Consider the following 18577-nt stretch of genomic DNA (forward strand, 5'->3'; position numbering starts at 1 on the left):
AAACGCACCCAATCCTCTGCAGTCCTAAGTGACTTTACACAGAACCCGGAAGACAACACATATTATGTCACAACACAGCGCGCCACAATTCGGAATATGAAACAGTGATTTAAAAGCAAACAGCAAGATTGTAAATTTTGTAAAGTACATTTATTTGACATCAAATGTTTAGAGAATATTCAGCCATTTGCATTTGTCTTTGTTGTCGATCCGCAAAAGTTCATGTTGAGGTACGCGATGTTCCTTTGCAGTACAGAGGGTGTTAGATCAGCTTACAACTCAGTGCGCCACAATTCGGAATATGAAACTGTGGTTTAAAAGTAAACAGCAGGATTGTACATTTGGTAAAGCACATTTATTTCACATGAAAGGTTTAGTGAATATTCAGCGATTTGCTATTGTCTCTGCTGTCGATCAGCAAAAGTTTATTTTGAGCCACGCGTTGTTCCTTTGCGGTAGATAGGCTGTTGGTTTATGATAAAAGCAGTAAATGGTCGCTCTGATAATCGGAAGGTTGTCCAACAACGAGCCATTAGACCACCCTATTGGTTGGTATGTTGTTTGTAGCCGCTAGTACTGCGTGAGGGCATATTGGTCCTTGGCGATTGTCCCATAAAATGGTGAGGGTCATGAAGTTGCATATTTGGACCTGCAGCTGGCAGTTGAAGACCCCATCAGCTGGAGTCTGTAAATCATGACATAGGCAAAATGGGGCCACATACCTGTTTTAAAAAACATAAATTAGTCTCACCAGCCGATCTTCATTAGAAATCATCATTTTATTTATTAGGGTGTGAAACTATTTGCTATCGAAGATAGTGCAACGGAGTATGTTAATAATAAAATAATAATATTTTCCCATTCATATAGCGCTAAGAACCGTGAGGTATCTAAGCGGTGCTTATTATTAACCACGGTGTGTGGTGCTCATTTATCGACCAGGGAAGGATGAAAGGCTGAGTTTGGCCTTGCCGGGATTTGAACTTGCGTTAGCAAGCTGTGCACGGATGTCAAAGCGAGCGTTGTACTCGCTGTGCCACTTGACAGGCTACAGTGAAGTGGCACAGCGAGTAGAGCGCTTGACCGCCTATAGACTGGTTAAATTATTTCTATTAACTCACCCTGTATCGTTTTCCTTTTTCAGAGACCTCTAAACGACAGGGGATCAATTCGGCGGTGATAGTGCGCGGTAGAAAACATTATGCCACTTTCAACAAATAAGTTCAACTTGAGCTGTCTTTAATGCTACGCTATTGTAATTACATTTGGTATAAAATAATCTAAGGGTTACTTACAGTACAATTGCAATTTCCATTGTCTACGAGTAGTGCAGTCCCAAAATACGACTCTTTTGCATAGTGATATAATATATAAAAGTGGTTTTGTTTCAGAAATTTCATCCTTATCTTCTCTTACGTTTTAGCAACACTCCTTCAAGAGAAGTCTTTCATCACAATCTCTGTCTGTCAAGGTCAAAACACAATACAACCTTATAGTCCGCTTTGTGAGCCTCTCCGGGGCCCGAGAAAAAAATGGAAGCAGCTGACCTTCACTGTGAACGAGCATAAATTCTTACTTTGCAACATTCTGTGTAACGCCATCTGTGAGAAGTTGGTTTTTGCACGCCATGTTTGTATATTGTTTGCGTGATATTAAAAAAAGTTTGTTTAAGGGACGTAATGGTTCTAAGTACAGCCGAAAGACCCCTGAATATTGCAAGTTATGGTAAGCTATGAAAAATAACTCGCGCCACCACCGTGCACTGCTAAGACTAACACCCAGGACATCAAAGATGACATCGCAAATGTCATTGATGAAATCACTGATGACATCACATGTGTATGTACTTTTCATGGAATTTGTGTACTAGGGATTTTTATTATAATGTTGCGAAAAAAGTGTCAAGGATATTGCAATAAATATCATACCATTATTATTGTATTATGGGATTATATCTAGTATACTGAGCTACTAATGGAGAAACATAGCATTGTGTGCAGAGTACAAGATGAAAGTATAATATTTGTAATGTTAATATGTTGAATAATGAAATGATAATTGTCCTGAAATGTTCGAAAATTCACAAAATGGGGTGTTCTGAGGACGTTATTCGTATTGTGTGATTGCTTAGCTGTATGCAATGAGGGAATGGCACAGAGAGTAAAGTGGACGCCGTCCTCGGACACTGCGGCTGTTCGTGGACAGGGCGTGCTACATCTGGGTTTTTCCAGGAAATCCAACATGGAAAGAAGACTGTACGGATCAGCCAATCAGATGTCGAGGTTGTGGATTTGTGTTGAAAGAGACTATGTGTGGTGAAGATGGCAGAAGTAGAGAAAGTCAGGGTTTTGGTGTTTGGAGATATGTTTGTGTATGGTTTACAACAGTACGCTCAATGCAGGCATGTTGCAAAGAACTTTGATGTGAAAGGAGTGGAGGTGGTGTGGAGCACTGTGCCTGATTGCAATGTACAGGGAATTGTACAAGTTTGTGAGGATATGGCCACAATGAACAGTCCGCATGTGGTAGTTTTGCACTATGGGGCTTTCCATTAGGGCAAAGTCAGTGCCCCTACTTTGTTGGCTGATTTGGAACGCTTGGTTCAAGCCGTAATGAAGATCCTTCCAAATGCGAAAGTAATTTCTTCTGGATTACTACCTAGGTCAATATGGGACAATAGTTCAGTTTTTTGTCCTCAGCAAAACATTGCTAGGTGTGTCATCAACCAAGGCATGTGTGCCTTCATGCTTAGAGCTGGTATGTTCTTCTGTGATAATGAGAATATTGATGCCAGTAATGCTGTTAATTTTAAAGAAGATGGCATTTCTTTATCTTTTACGGGAAATGCCTTTCTATTTTGGAATGTAAGGGTTGCTTTGGAGAAGGTTATGTGAAGATTTTAGGAGTAACGTAAGAAAAAAAACAAAAAAAAAAATACAAAATAACAGGTGTCTGTCAAGCATCTGTAAAAGAAACGTCTCTTTTCAGAGCCAACTTCAAAGAGGAAATGGGGCACACTATTTAAATTTACATTCACCACGCTCAGATTTTCGATATGTCCGCGGACATGGCGGTAGTCCGCGGACATGGTGGTAGTCCGCGGACATGAAAATCACTATGAGGGGGTTAGTATGTTCTATGTTACATGTATATGAAGTCAGGGATATTATGGTTAAGTTGTGCTACTAAAAACCTATGAAATTCAGTGAAAAAACTTTGTTAAAGGGACGTTATGGTTAACTTGCGCTACTAAAAACCTATGAAATTCAGTAAAAAACTTTGTTAAAGGGACGTTATCGTTAAGTTGCGCTACTAAAAACCTATGAAATTCAGTGAAACAACTTTGTTAAAGGGAAGTTATGGTTCAAAGTAAAACCGAAAAACCCCTGAAATTCGGCAGTTATGGTAACATAAGCAACCATAACTCGCGCCACCGTGCACTGCTAACACTAACACCCAGGACATCAAAGATGACATCACAAATCACTGATGACAGATGACATCACAAAAGTTTTTTCACTGAATATATATATATATATATATATATTACTTGGCCACGGTAGTGGCCATATAGTTATGGTTAAGTTGGTGTTTCCATAGGAAGAGCACCTTTTGGGCGGCTTATAACTTTGCTCCCCCTGGACGAATCCTTACCAAACTTTGCAAAAAAAAAGTATATGGCCCACTCTTTTTTTGCAAAGTTTGGTGAGGATTCGTCCAGGAGTAGAAAAGTTATAGGGGGGGTCCCAAAACGTTTGTTTTTTGCGGCAGGAGCGGCGGCTTGGTCCCGAAAGCATGCTTTGCTTTATTTGGTGTAAATCCGTCCAGTAGTTTTAAAAAAAATGACAAAAATGTAAGTGAAAAAAATTAGTGATATCTGTGTTCGCTTGGCGGACACCCTTCCCTGTTCGCTCGGCGGACTGGACGGTGATTGGGCAAGCAGCTTGCATGACGTCCGCGGAAATCTGACGTGCTCTCTCATTGGATGCGGTGAAAGCGCGCAGTGCGTCTGGCTTCAGAGACGCCCGCCATCTTTGTTCCTCGCATGAGAGGCTTTGTCAGCAGGAGCGGGATCTGCTGCCTGCACAGTAAATCCGGCCGTGTCTGTCTCCTGTTCCTTCCAACCTGCTCATGCCCCATGTGTCCTTCTTGTCCCCCCAACTCCACTCATGCTCTGTGTCTCCCCTGTTCCTCCAGCACCCCGCTCACGCCATCGGCACACGGTGGCCAGCGGAGGGCTGAGGAGCAGGATCTGCCGCTTGCACACGAACGCTGTGTGTCTCTCTCCCTCCCCCCAGCCCCCGCTCTTGCCCTGTGTGTCTCTCTCCCTCCCCCCACCCCCCGCTCATGCCCCGTGTGTCTCTCGACCTCCCCCCACCCCTGCTCATGCCCCGTGTGTCTCTCCCCCACCCGCCGCTCATGCCTTGTGTGTCTCTCCCCCTCCTGCCCACACCCCGCTCATGCCCCGTGTGTCTCTCCCCCGCACCCCAACCCTCGCTCATGCCCCGTGTGTCACTCCCCCTCCCGGCCACCCCCCGCTCATTCCCCGTGTGTCTCTCCCCCTCCTGCCCACCCCCCGCTCATGCCCTGTGTGTCTCTCTCCTTCCCGCTCATGCCCCGTGTGTCTATCCCTCCCTCCCGCCCACCCCCCGCTCATTCCCCATGTGTCTATCCCTCCCGCCGCCCACCTCCCCGCTCATGCCCTGTGTGTCAATCCCTCCCGCCGCCCACCCCCCTGCTCATGCCCCGTGTGTCTATCCCTCTGCTGCCCACCCCTGCTCATGCCCCGAGTCTCTATCCCTCCCGCCGCCCACCCCCCGCTCATGCCCCGTGTGTCTATCCCTCCCGCCGGCCACCCCCCGCTCATGCCCCGTGTGTCTCTCTCCCTCCCGCTCATGCCCCATGTCTCTATCCCTCCCGCTGCCCACCCCGTGCTCATGCCCCGTGTGTCTCTCCCCTCCCCCCACCCCCGCTCATGCCCCGTGTGTCTCTCCCCTCCCCCCACCCCCGCTCATGCCCCGTGTGTCTCTCCCCCCCCACCCCCACTCATGCCCCATGTGTCTCTCCCCTCCCCCCACCCCCGCTCATGCCCATGTGTCTCTCCCCTCCCAAGTCAACCCCCCGACCCCCCGCTCATGCCCCGTGTGTCTATCCCTCATGCCGCCCACCCCCCGCTCATGCCCCGTGTCTCTATTCCTCGCACCGCCGACCCCACGCTCATGCCCCGTGTCACTATCCCTCCCGCCACCCACACCCCGCTCATGCCCCGTGTCTCTATCCCTCCCGCCGCCCACCCCCGCTCATGCCCCGTGTGTCTCTATCCCTCCCGCCGCCCACCCCCCGCTCATGCCCCATGTCTCTATCCCTCCCGCAACCCAAACCCCGCTCATGCCCCGTGTCTCTATCCCTCCCGCCGCCCACCCCCGCTCATGCCCCATGTGTCTATCCCTCCCGCCGCCCACCCACTGCTCATGCCCCGTGTGTCTATTCCTCCCGCCCACCCCCCCGCTCACCCCGTGTGTCTATCCCTCCCGCCACCCACCCCCGCTCATGCCCCGTGTGTCTATCCCTCCCGCCGCCCACCCCCCGCTTATGCCCTGTGTCTCTATCCCTCCCCCCGCTCATTCCCTGTGTCTCTATCCCTCCCCCACTCATGCCCCGTGTGTCTATCCCTCCCACCGCCCACCCCCCATTCATGCCCCGTGTCTCTATCCCTCCCGCCGCCCACCCCCCGCTCATGCCCCGTGTCTCTATCCATCCTGCCGCCCACCCCCCGTGTCTCTATCCCTCCCGCTGCCCACCCCCCGCTCAAGCCCCGTGTCTCTATCCCTCCCCCCACTCATGCCCTGTGTGTCTCTCCCCTAACCCCCTCCCACCCACCCCCCGACCCCCCACTCATGCCCCGTGTGTCTATCCCTTCCACCACCCACCCCCCGCTCATGCCCGGTGTGTCTTTCAAATCCTCCTCACCCCCGACTCCCCGCTCATGCCCCGTGTGTCTATCCCTCCCGTCGCCCACCCCCCCGCTCATGCCCCGTGGGTCTATATCTCCTGCCGCCCACCACCCGCTCATGCCCTGTGTGTCTATCTCTCCCGCCGCCCACCCCCCGCTCATGCCCTGTGTGTCTATCCCTCCCGCCGTCCACCCCCCGCTAATGCCCCGTGTGTCTATCTCTCCTGCCGCCCACGCCCCGTGTCTCTATCCCTCCCGCCGCCCACCCCCCGCTCATGCCCTGTGTCTCTATCCCTCCTGCCGCCCACCCCCCGCTCATGCCCCATGTGTCTCTCCCCTCCCCTTGCCCCATGTGTCTCTCCCCTCCGCACCACCCCCACAGCCCCCACTCATGCCCCGTGTGTCTATCCCTCCCGCACACCCCCCACTCATGCCCCGTGTGTCTATCCCTCCCACCCACCCCCCGCTCATGCCCAGTGTGTCTATCCCTCCCGCCGCCCACCCCCGCTCATGCCCCGTGTCTCTATCCCTCCCCCCGCTCATGCCCGTGTGTCTATCCCTCCCACCGGCCACCCCCCGCTCATGCCCCGTGTCTCTATCCCTCCCGCCGCCGCTCATGCCCAGTGTCTCTATCCCTCCAGCCGCCCACCCCCCACTCATGCCCCGTGTCTCTATCCCTCCCGCCGCCCACCCCTGCTCATGCCCCGTGTGTCTATCCCTCCCGCCGCCCACCCCCCGCTCATGCCCCGTGTGTCTATCCCTCCTGCCGCCCACCCCCCCGCTCATGCCCCGTGTGTCTATCCCTCCCGCCGCCCACCCCCCCCGCTCATGCCCCGTGTGTCTATCCCTCCCGCCACCCACCCCCCCGCTCATGCCCAATGTGTCTATCCCTCCCGCCGCCCACCCCCCGCTCATGCCCCGTGTCTCCATCCCTCCCCCCGCTCATGCCCCGTGTGTCTATCCCTCCCGCTGCCCACCCCCCGCTCATGCCCCGTGTGTCTATCCCTCCTGCCGCCCACCCCCCACTCATGCCCCGTGTGTCTAACTCACCCGCCGCCCAACCCCCGCTCAGGCCCCATGTGTCTATCCCTCCCGCCGCCCACCCCCGCTCATGCCCTGTGTGTCTATCCCTCCCGCCGCCCACCCCCCGCTCATGCCCCGTGTGTCTATCCCGACCACCGCCCACCCCCTGCTCATGCCCCGTGTGTCTATCCCTCCCGCCACCCACCCCCCGCTCATGCCCGTGTGTCTATCCCTTCCGCCGCCAACCCCCGCTCATGCCCCGTGTGTCTATCCCTCCCGTCGCCCACCCCCCCGCTCATGCCCCGTGGGTCTATATCTCCTGCCGCCCACCACCCGCTCATGCCCTGTGTGTCTATCTCTCCCGCCGCCCACCCCCCGCTCATGCCCTGTGTGTCTATCCCTCCCGCCGTCCACCCCCCGCTAATGCCCCGTGTGTCTATCTCTCCCGCCGCCCACGCCCCGTGTCTCTATCCCTCCCGCCGCCCACCCGCCGCTCATGCCCTGTGTCTCTATCCCTCCTGCCGCCCACCCCCCGCTCATGCCCCATGTGTCTCTCCCCTCCCCTTGCCCCATGTGTCTCTCCCCTCCGCACCACCCCCACAGCCCCCACTCATGCCCCGTGTGTCTATCCCTCCCGCACACCCCCCACTCATGCCCCGTGTGTCTATCCCTCCCACCCACCCCCCGCTCATGCCCAGTGTGTCTATCCCTCCCGCCGCCCACCCCCGCTCATGCCCCGTGTCTCTATCCCTCCCCCCGCTCATGCCCGTGTGTCTATCCCTCCCACCGGCCACCCCCCGCTCATGCCCCGTGTCTCTATCCCTCCCGCCGCCGCTCATGCCCAGTGTCTCTATCCCTCCAGCCGCCCACCCCCCACTCATGCCCCGTGTCTCTATCCCTCCCGCCGCCCACCCCTGCTCATGCCCCGTGTGTCTATCCCTCCCGCCGCCCACCCCCCGCTCATGCCCCGTGTGTCTATCCCTCCTGCCGCCCACCCCCCCGCTCATGCCCCGTGTGTCTATCCCTCCCGCCGCCCACCCCCCCGCTCATGCCCCGTGTGTCTATCCCTCCCGCCACCCACCCCCCCGCTCATGCCCCGTGTCTCTATCCCTCCCGCTGCCCACCCGCCGCTCATGCCCTGTGTCTCTATCCCTCCCGCGCCGCCCACCCCGCTCATGCCCCATGTCTCTATCCCTCCCGCCGCCCACCCCCCGCTCATGCCCCGTGTCTCTATCCCTCCCGTCGCCCCCCCCACTCATGCCCCGTGTCTCTATCCCTCCTGCCGCCCACCCCCGCTCATGCCCCGTGTCTCTATCCCTATCGCCGCCCACCCCCCGCTCATGCCCCGTGTCTCTATCCCTCCCGCCACCCACCCATGCTCGTGCCCCGTGTCTCTATTCCTCCGGCTGCCCACCCCCGCTCATGCCCCGTGTCTCTATCCCTCCTGCCGCCCACCCCCGCTCATGCCCCGTGTCTCTATCCCTCCCGCCGCCCACCCCCCGCTCATGCCCCGTGTTTCTATCCCTCCCTCCTGCCCACCCCCTGCTCATGCCCCTTGTCTGTCTCCTGTTTCCCCCCACCATGACCCGTGTCTGTCTCCTGTTTCCCCCCACCCGCTCATGCCCCGTGTCTGTCTCCTGTTCCCCCCACCCGCTCATGCCCCGTCGGTACATCCTGTTTTGGCGTCGCCGGTTCGGCGACGGGATGTTTTGGCGCGCCGCACACCAGTGCACACCGCCTGCTGTTTAGGGAAACGTTCAGTGCCGTGCACTGAAAATGCGAGTTTCAACTTCACCCCACACTATTTTAAAATGAAACTGTTCTAGAGCGGTTTCATTTTAAAATAGTGTGGGATGAAGTTGAAACTCGCACTTTCAGTGCACTGCACTGAACGTTTCCCTAAACAGCAGGCAATGTGCACTGGGGTGCGGCGCACAGAGCAGAATTGATCTGCCGGGCTCACGAGGGTGGGGGCTGTGCCCCCACATTCGTGGGCTCGGCTGTGTACTCTGCGTGGCTGTGGTGCCTGCATGAAGAACTCGCAGGACATTTGTGCGTGGCCAGTTCGGTGCGGGCTACCGCGCTGTGCCGCACCGAACCGGCTCCTGCGCCGTACCGGCCGCGCCAAATCATCCCGCGCTGAACCGGCCGCCCCGAAATGTCCTGCTCCGTGCCCTGTGTCTCTCTCCTGTTGCCCCCCACCCCCCACTCATGCCCCGTGTCTGTCTCCTGTACCCCCCCAACCCGGCTCATGCCACTTGTCTGTCTCCTGTTCCCCCCACCCCCCCGCTCATGCCCCGTGTCTCTCTCCTGTACCCCCCCACCCCGCGCTCATGCCCCGTGTCTCTCTCCTGTTCCCCGACCCATCGCTCATGCCCCGTGTCTGTCTCCTGTTCTCCCCAACCCCCGCTCATGCCCCGTGTCTGTCTCCTGTTCCCCGACCCACCGCTCATGCCCCGTGTATGTCTCCTGTTCTCCCCAACCCCCGCTCATGCCCCGTGTCTCTCTCCTGTTGCCCCCCACCCCCTGGTCACGCCCCGTGTCTGTCTCCTGTCCCCCCCACCCCCTGCTCATGCCACGTGTCTCCCTTCTCCTCCCCCACCCCCCGCTCATGCCCTGTCTTCCTTCCCCCCCACTCCCCGCTCATGCCCCATGTCTCCCTTCCTCCCTTCTCCCCCCCCACCCCCCGCTCATGCCCCATGTCTGCACTGTTGGAACAGGGCAGACACGGGGCATGAGCGGGGGTGGGGGCCCCACCTTGCCCTACCCCCGCTCATGCCCTGTGTCTCTCCTGTTCAGCCCCGCTCATGCTCCGTGTCTGTCTCCCTCCTTTTCCCCCGCTCATGGCCCGTGTCTCCCCTGTTCACCCCCACCCCCTGCCCCGTGTTTCCCTTCTTTCCACCCCCTGCTCATGCCCCGTGTCTCCCTCGTGTTACCCCCCACTCATGCCCCGTGTCTCTCTCCTGGTCTTCCCGACCCCCTGCCGATGCCCTGTTGTGTTCTCTTTATACACCCTGACTTCCCTTTCCCTGGTGTCCATTGTGGTAAAAGATTTTCCTTCCTACATCGGGAGGCCTGCCTGCGGTGTCCTGGTTTGGGAAGAAAAATCTTTTTTTTACCACCGGGTTCCCACTTTGAGAACCTAGGATGCTAGTGGTCTTCCTCCATTGAAAAGGATGTTATGTTATGGTTACGTTGCACTAATAAAAAACTATGAAATTCAGTAAAAAAAAATGTGTTAAAGTGACTTTATGGTTAAGTTGCACTAATAAAAACCTATGAAATTCAGTAAAAAAACTGTGTTAAAGGGACGTTATGGTTAAGTTGCGCTACTAAAAACCTGTGAAATTCAGTAAAAAGACTTTGTTAAAGGGACGTTATGGTTAAGTTGCGCTACTAAAAACCTATGAAATGCATGCATGTTGAAACTGTTCTAAGAACAAACGCTGTGTCCTGAAATGTTCGTAAATAAACAAAATAAGGGTGTCCTGAGGATGCTATGCACGTCCGTATTGTTCGCAACCAAGTTGAAACTGTTCTAAGAACACATGTGGTGTCCTCAAATGTGCATATTTAAACGAAATGGAGGTGTCCTGAGAACGCTATGTCTGTCCGTATTGTTCACAAGCAAGTTGAAACTGTTCTAAGAACAAACTCCTGTCCGTAACTGTTTGTTTGACGTGTGATGCACTTTTAATTACTTCAGGACCCGAACAGTGTCCGTAGAACATCAACACGCATGCGCAAACCAATGTCCGTGCCTTTGGTGTCCTGTGGACAGCCGCTCCCTTTGCGGACATGTTCGCGAAGCGATCATGTGACTGCGCCCACGCTGATCGTGTGTTCTGAATGCGGACACTGTTCATGTCCCTGAACAATTTAAAAGTACATTTTCATGTAATCCACAATATTTTTCAATAAAAACTCACCATAGCACAAGTCCCACATACTAATCCTGAGTTTCTACATACTTTTTGAAACTTTTTGAACCTTTTTTTGTGTTCGATCTGTCTGCGGACAGCGCGCATGTCCACGGACCGTGTACAAGCACCCCTATAAAAGACCACGCCCTAGAGATTATTCTCATTGTGTTTCTGGCTATTCTACAGAGCACAGCGAATTTTACTGCCACCTGCAGATTTCCATCTTGAACCTGATGGCATCCATGGCTGCACTGCTGCCACTTGGTGCTGCATCTGCCTCAGCACCACCCCCACCCCCTCCAACACCACCACCTCCCCAAGGGCCTGAAGAGGGGAACAGAAGTGAGTATGCAGAGGAGGAAGAGGAGGATGACGAGGATGAGGTAGTTGAACTCCCTATTACCCGCACTAAGGCTCGTGCATACCAAGTCACCTGCAATGAGGGCAAAATGCTATTCAGTCGCGGGAGGCTTGGTTCGTACAGTTTTGGGACCACTAACATGAAGCGACACCTAAGGTCATTTCACACTGGGGCCATTCGCCGAGGAGCGAGGAGCATAGCAGGTTGACTTCCTCTACTTCATCCTCCGTTTCTGATCCTGTCACCACAAGGAACACTCCTGTGAGACAGCGTATTTCTCAAGCTGCCTCACAGGCCATACACAATGCTGATGACCCTTACCTTTCGAGGGTCGCAGTTGTGTGTATGTACTGCGACGCAGTACTCTGCAGGAAGGAGCGACTTCACAGTGCTTTTGAGACTATCGTCTCAGAGCACGAGAAGATCTGCTCACTACCCAAATAACTACTCTACATCTTCCTCTCTCAGCATGCCCTTTCTTATCCCCGTGGTTGGTGTCCCCCCTTTCCCCTCCTTTCCCCTCCTCTCCTAGTGTGTCTTGTATAAAAAAAAACAAAAAAATATAAAACAACAAAAATCAAAAAAAATAAGGCTCTTTTCAGAGCCACCTTTCACAGTTAAAAAATAGAAGGGAAAATAAATGAAGCAGGGCCCTTTGTATTTTTTAAATGTCCGCGGACATCTAAAATTTTGGGGTGCTACCCTATCATAACCATTGCAATTTTCTCTGGGAGTGGTGGCTCTGAAAAGAGCCTTTTGGTGGTGTTTGTGTTTGAAAAATTATAAATACTCAACGCCTACTACAAAATTGATGCTGTAATTAAAAAAAAGGTCACAATGCATTTGGTATATTTCTCAGAAAAATCTGATTGCCAGCATAATTTAGATGGACTCCATCTCTGCGAAAAATGTATGTACTACGAAACATAATATTTTAATTGTGAAAAGAGGACATGCCAAAATCTCTTAGAAAGGCACAAACAGCCTTATAGACATTGCACCTTGCTTTCTCCATTTGTGGACCAAATGAAGAAGAACAAAGCCACATTTGTCTCTGCGCAATCCGTGAAAAAATTACTTGAGAATTTGGAAACATGTCCATGACCTTCCCAAGTCCTTCTTTCATTGCAAATTGCAAATAAATTCCAGACACATGTCCGAAACTGTTCCCTCCACAATGAACTATAATTATTTCTGGATGTTGCTCTGTCTCCAAAGTAGCACAGAGAGGTAGCAAGTCCAACCACTTCATTCCACGTACTCCATGCCAGTGTACTTCCACATGTGGGAATCCAAGATCTACAGCTACTCCACAGCTTTCTGCATGCACCTTCAACCAATGTATCCATGAACCTCCCAAAATCCAAACAATCTGGTTTCTGAAACACACAGCCTTAGCTATCTGTTCTTCTCTCAGCAAAAAGAGTATCTGAGAAACTCTCTACTGGCACAACACACCCACTAAACTTTCCTGACCAATCCGTTTCTATGCTCATTCTAATTTATCAGTTTCTATGCTCATTCTAATTTGCAAGGATTCCCAACCCAAAAATCCCCGGATGTAACCCCCGATGTCCGCGAACTACCGCCATGTCCGCGGACATATCATAACATGGACAGCCCTTCTACCATTTCCACTTCACTCTCTGTGCCATTCCCTCATTGGATGTAGCTAAGAAGTCACATGACCATCTACCAATCACATAGAATACCTCTATATCTAACTGCATCATCATAGATCAGCACTGCAAATGTACTGTGAATCTCTCTTGAGTACAAGTGTCATTTCATTGGAAAGCACCTTCTACAAGAAATACTGTACAAGTCTCCAAGATTTCTACTTTCAGCTCCATGCATATCCATATGCATGAAAACAAACTACAGGTATGCATATTTTCTGTAAAGTACATGTACAATTCTTCTAGTTTCATATAAACAGATTAACTGACTTTTACCATGTATAATCTGTTTAATTTCTTTTTACACACACATATTCAAATAATGTTGAAGTAACATTTATTAAATAAAATATATAGACTGCATATAGTCAAACAAAATTGTATGCACACACTATGATCAAATCTCAAACAACAATACTTGTACAATAACATAAACATTTATTTATTTATATACTTACTTATATTTCTATAGCACAAGCAGCCCATGACATTGAGGCACTATTACTTGCAAGAGCTTAGTTACAGGAACAGTGGTATTCACTGGCACTGGTACATTATGAATTTCACAAGGCATAGTAAAGATTTGCTACAGTTAGTCATTGCAATACAGTTTATTCATTAAGAACATATGATATGTATTCAACTGGTGCGACGTATCTTATGTGAATAAGATAGTTTTAATGGTTTTGAGGAAGGCGCTGAGGATGTCAATTAAAAAAATCAATGTCTCAATTAAAAACAGTGCTATATACAAACAACATTACTAATTTGTTTCTTTTACAATTGCAGTGAAGACCATTCTCCTGAAAAGAAGCAGCCGAATTTCAAGGACAAAGAACAACTAAGAAGTAACCTGCTCATTTTAGAAAAAAAGTAAGTTGAATACCAGCATAATATTTGTATTATTACTCAAACACACTGTAAGGTTAATTCATGCTATTTCTGTGCCGAAAAATGGAGATTGTGCACCATTCTGCCCAAAAATCCCCATTTCTTAAACAGCGATTTACAGCTAGAATGGCCCACAAATTCCTATTTTTCGACACACAAATTACCCAACTCAGCCGCTAGAATTTTGATGTTATAGAACAAACAACTGTTTTAATTGTATAGCATTAGATTTACTATTTGTACTTCTCCACACCACTAGCTTACTTTTTTCTGTCATATGAACCCCAGTTTAGATAAACATTAATTCAAGAATACCCATCCCTACTAGTTGTAGTTGCCCAATTCACAATCACACACCATTACATACATCTTTATCATCTTACTCAAACACTCAAGCACACAGCACACATACATTGCAGAACACCCCAACCCATACCTTCTTTATTTTTTTCAACAGACCCTAAAGAATGCCTACCAAAAATCAAGTCCGTAGAAAGCAACGCAGAAGCAGAACAAATGAAAATAGACGTGTCCAACATAAGCATCCATCTCTAGCAGAAAAGTTGAAACAAAACAGCTAATACAGTCATTTAGTGAAACAAAAGAAGTTTCAAGTACAGAAACTTTGCCTCCTCTATCAAAATGTAAAACAAACCAGAATACAATTAACAAAAAATCAGCTATCACTACAGATAAAACTGCTTCTATAAATCTTCATATAGTGCAAAGTAAGCATACCAAGAAATGTATTTTAGCCAAAATGTTCAGTCACAGAGTCCTTCAAAAACTTATAAAAAACAGGATAGAAACCAGGTTTAACCCTTAAAACCTATTGTAGGAAATTAATCTTAGAAACATTGATAGACAGTGCAATTCTTCTCAAAACAAAGTTATTTATTTTAGTGTTAAACAAAATGAAACCACTAACAAAACTAATGACTAAATTACAAAAAAGACTTCTCAATAAACGAAATGTCAACAGAAAGAACTTTTTAAATATCTGCAGAGGTGAATGGAGTCACAATACAAGCACAGAACCATACTTTAATGAAGAAGCATACAAACTAAAGCAAACAAATACAATTGACATACAAAACAGTGGTCGAGGTTATGAAAAAGTTAACAATACCATAATGGAACAAGAAGTACTGCTTACAAAAATATGCCCTGAAAACCTAGAATGACCTCTCCATTCAACTGAATCAGAACGTCTAGTGTACAAATGGCCATGCACGTCAATGTGTACCATTCCCAAAAAAAATGTCAAGTCTTTACGCCAATTCCTCAATCAATATGTGAAAGGCAAAGACAAAATCAAAATTAAACTACTGAAAAATATGGATACCTGTCCAGTGCGCAAGTACACAGGACTACAAGGACATTCATTGGCCTGCATTACAGGACCTATTTGCAAAACCACCTCCCATGATATCAAAAGGATATCAACACATCATTCAACTATAAGAAATGTAGTCTATAAACTGTACTATGCTAAAAGTCCTGCTTTAGCACTAGCCAATTTAAATAACATGGTACAGCAAAAGACCTACTTGAAGAAATCGACTATATCCAAAAAAAATATTTTGGAAGTGAAAGCCACTTACAACATGAAATAGCTTTAAACCAAATTAGCAACAATTCTACACATGGCAACCTTTTACTACACACATACAAAAAAGAAATACTAAAATTTAAAAGTACATCAGTTGAAGTACCAAATCATGTGTGTGTATGTTGCCGCAGAACTTTTTATAAAAATAACACAACAACTGTAGACCTATCATACAAAATAGAAGACAATGAAGATTCTAAATTATTTGAATTAGCTCTCTACCTTATAGCAGAAAACAAATACAAAATAACTAACCCCTTAATACTTTGCAGTTACTGTACTACAAAACTTGACAACAACCAAACTCCTTCACGTGCTATCACAAATAATTTGGAATTATATCCACTACCAAAACCCCTACAACAACTTAATTTATATGAGAGCATGATAATTCAAACAGTACACCCATTTCAAGCAATAATACGCCTTCAACCAAAAACAGCAAAATTACCTCCCTCTGAATTAGTGAAAGGTATTCGTGGAAAAGTACTGTATTTACCATTAGATCTAAAAGAAAATGTGCACACTCTAGGAGTGAAAGTCCAATGCAGCAATCTTTAATTATCTTAGTAAATAGAGTACCTACAAAAGACAAAAAAATATGGCAACAGCTGGTAGATTTACATAAAGTTAGACAAGCCTTGTAATATCTTAAAGAAAATAATGAATACTACAAAGACATTAATATTGAAGAAAACTTGAAGGATACAACTGAAATAATTCAAGAGACACAAGAAGCTGGTCAATTTGAGCTCCTAGATCCTGCTACAGTATCAAATACTTTAGAGCAATAAACAATTCATCCTTTGCACTCTAATGACACCATAGAAGATGCACTAGAAACATACCAAATGCGTCAAACAAAAGGATCACCATTTAGCATATGGGAAAAAAGTATAGAAGCACGCGCTTTTCCTCTACTCTTTCCTACTGGCAAAGGAGGAAGGTACAATGATAGACCTATTCAAATGTCAGCATCAGAATACCGCTCATTACGGATGTATTCTGAAGATCCCAGATTTAGACAAAATGTGGAATACATATTCCACCTACTCTTTGAAAGTGAACCAGCAACTTTATGTTACGGAGTTGAACACACATTAAAATCAGGATTCCACTTTCAAACTATGTCAACTACACAATCATTACAAAAAGTGCAACAAAAAGATGAGGTTTTACAATCAAATATTACAAATTTATTAGCAAATATGTGTGGTACTAAAGAGTACTGGTTTCGACGTCATGGAGATGTACGTTGTATGATCAGAAACCTTGGTCCACCCACTTGGTTTGTTACATTAAGTTGTGCAGAATATGCATGGGAATATTTACATGATTTCCTACGCGTATCAAACAAAAACAAAACAAACCTAGATTTACTAACACCTGGAGAACTTTGTTCTCTGGATCCTGTTAATGTTTCAAGATATTTTCACCATTGCTTCATTGCTATGCTACACTTTATTTGTAATAAAACTGTTCCTCCCCTTGGAGAAGTGCAACACTTCTTTTGGAGAAAAGAATACCAAGCCAGAGGAGCACCACATATCCACATGCTTTTATGGATTAAAGATGCTCCTAAATTTGGTCAAGACAGTGATGCCACTGTTTTACAGTTTATTGAAAAATATGTCACTTGTGAAATTCCAAAGAGAAGCCACAAATAGTGACCTTCATACACACATTTTACAATTTCAAAGACACAAATGTGGCAAATATTGTCGTCGCAAATACAAAAACAAAGGGAAATACTACACCAAATGCCGCGTTGGCTTCCCTAGACCGGTTACAAATACATGTCAAGTGAACAACCTCATGTCTTCAGTTAGACATGGGGCCTCATTACACGGTAGGCAGTAAGGGTTTACCGGTACCAGTAAGGGCACCGGTACCGGTAAACCCTTACCGCCTTACTACGAGGTCCCTTTGCAGGACCCAAACTTAACGGCTGGTGTAGACCAGCCGTTAAAGTTGGGACTCGCAAAGGGACCTTGGTGCTAATTACGGTACCGCAATTTGCGGTACCGTAATTAGCTCCTTCCCCATTCACATTGAGCCCTATGGGGCAAAAATGGGAATGGGGAAGGGCCATGGAGAAAGGGGGAATTACCGCCCCGCCAACCTTGGAATGGGGTGGTAATTCCCATTTTCTCCATGGTGGTACCGGTATGGCACCGGAGGCAACCATGGTGCTAATAGCACAATAGTTTACCGCATTACGTGTAATGAGGCCCATAGTGTTAAAGGTAAGTCACATAAAAATACATATTACAGAAAAAGAACAGAAGAAGAAAAATATATCAATGATTACAATGCAATCATTGCCCACTTATGGAATGCAAACATAGATGTGCAGTACATTGCAGACAATTCCACTGCAGTTGCACAATATGTTACAGCATACTTAAACAAAGTAGAAAAAACAGAGCTCCAAGACCTCTGGAACGACCTGTCATCAGATAAAACAGTGTCTCAGAAATTATACAGCTTGCGCATAAAAATGCTGTCCCATAGAGAATGTGGATCCTATGAAGCAGCTGATCGATTAACTGGTACTGCATTGTATGGTAAATCTGAAAATATAGTATGGCTAAGTCTTGGTCCTGCTAAATCTAGAAAAACAGTTCTAAAATCGTATGAAGATATAGAAACAATAGCCAAACATGATCCCAACAGCCAAGACATTTTAAAAAACAATTTATTGGACACATACTACCCAAACAGAAGTATTACTTTGGAAACCATGTGTCTATACCACATAGCCCAAAACTTCACATACAAAAATAATATTAAAAACCTGATGAAAAAAAAGGTAAATACAGAGTGACAAATTGTGAAGGCAGCTTAGTAAAACTCGCCAATCCAAATTGTATTAATCATATCAAATTAACATTAAAGACTCCTCAAAATAAAGAACTAATTACATGTCCATGCTACAACTCTTTAAACCATGGAGAAAAGAAGAAGAGTTACTAGATATCTATGACTCATATGAAGACGCTTTCAAAGCAAATGAAAGCACTATAACTGATGTAAACTTTACACAGTACAAAACAATGTTGCACAATGAACAGCAACACGAAGAAGAACTGAAGGCCCAACTAGATAAGGACACTCCTGACAGTAGTCAACCTT

The sequence above is a fragment of the Ambystoma mexicanum genome, chromosome 6q (genome assembly GCF_040938575.1).
Source record: "Ambystoma mexicanum isolate Mex_15411 chromosome 6q, UKY_AmexF1_1, whole genome shotgun sequence".
Lineage (NCBI taxonomy): Eukaryota > Metazoa > Chordata > Amphibia > Caudata > Ambystomatidae > Ambystoma > Ambystoma mexicanum.